This window comes from Homarus americanus, unplaced genomic scaffold (assembly GCF_018991925.1).
Source record: "Homarus americanus isolate GMGI-L3 unplaced genomic scaffold, GMGI_Hamer_2.0 scaffold56009, whole genome shotgun sequence".
In the NCBI taxonomy this organism is placed as follows: Eukaryota; Metazoa; Arthropoda; class Malacostraca; order Decapoda; family Nephropidae; genus Homarus; species Homarus americanus.
Genome location: NW_024739542.1, coordinates 704,015 through 705,302, shown reverse-complemented (window position 1 = coordinate 705,302; position 1,288 = coordinate 704,015).

The following is a 1,288-nucleotide window of genomic DNA, read 5'->3' as shown; positions in this document are numbered from 1 at the left end:
GACAAATTCCTTGAAAAAACTACACTGGACAAGTCAGAATTAGTAACTAGGTTAGACGTTGAGTCTAAAATTCTCTGCACTAACCTTTTGCTAGTTGGCTATTTTCAAATTCTGCAATTTCACCTTTTAAAATTATATTGTTTAAGTTTCAGGTTTATTTACATAACTGTTCAGGTTTTCCTTCTGCAATAGCATCTCCGTTGCCTCTATTAATCCTTAGCCCTTGCATTAATACCTTGTGTCCTTAGTTCGTGATGCTACCAACCTGTTCTTACAAACTAGGCGAATATTGAGTGGGATGGGTGAGGGAGTGTGATGAGTGGAGTAAGACGGGTGAAGGAGTGGGATGAGTGTAGTAAGATCTGTGAAGGAGTGGGGTGGGTGGGCTTGAATTGGATTTGTATGGCGTGAGACAGTAGACAAGCAAAGCGGGATGGGGAAGAGAGGAACTCGATAGATGGTAAATGGGGTGGATGGGTGAAGGACTTGTGAGGAAGAGGAAGTGAGAGGATGGAGAGAGAATAGGGGAGGGGTTCCGTGTTGGGGTGTGAAGAGCGGAGGATATTAAAAAGACACACACGATTTTCTGTTGTAATTTTTTCTCGTTTTATTAATTTGACTAAGAAATAAAGCTGATACCAAATATAGACTGACGATCGTAAATGTATTTTGTACATTTTTGTTGTATTATTAATCATTCAGAATCTATAGACAGTCCAATAATTCAGAATCTATAGACAGTCTAATCATAGATAAATACTACATAAGGGTATACACAACACTTGTTTGAAATGATTATAACTACACAACTGCGTACGACAAACTACAATAAGGACAAGATATACTAATTAAATAGGCATAATGAACACACACATACACACACACACACACACACACACACACACACACACACACACACACACACACACACACATCATTATGACGAAATAAAATGACTCATTCAGTGAACGCAACTGAAAGAACGAGTGTCACCAGAAATCTTATCAAGGGATTTTATTCAGATTGATGTATAATTTACTTTAATGAATCTCAGTACAAGAAGATTATTTATCTTTAATTCATAGAATAATTATCATTTAAAAGTAGTGGTCATGTTCTGAACTACTTTTTTAGCTTTCGTTGCTTTGTTCACATAATCACCGTTTTCAGTTCTCAAGTGACTTCCAATTCCTGATTTTTCGAGGACATTCACTTAGTTATCTTTAGTTAGTGGTGGAAGGTGACGTTAATGTGGTGGTTACGTGTCATGTAGGTGATAACGGTGTGG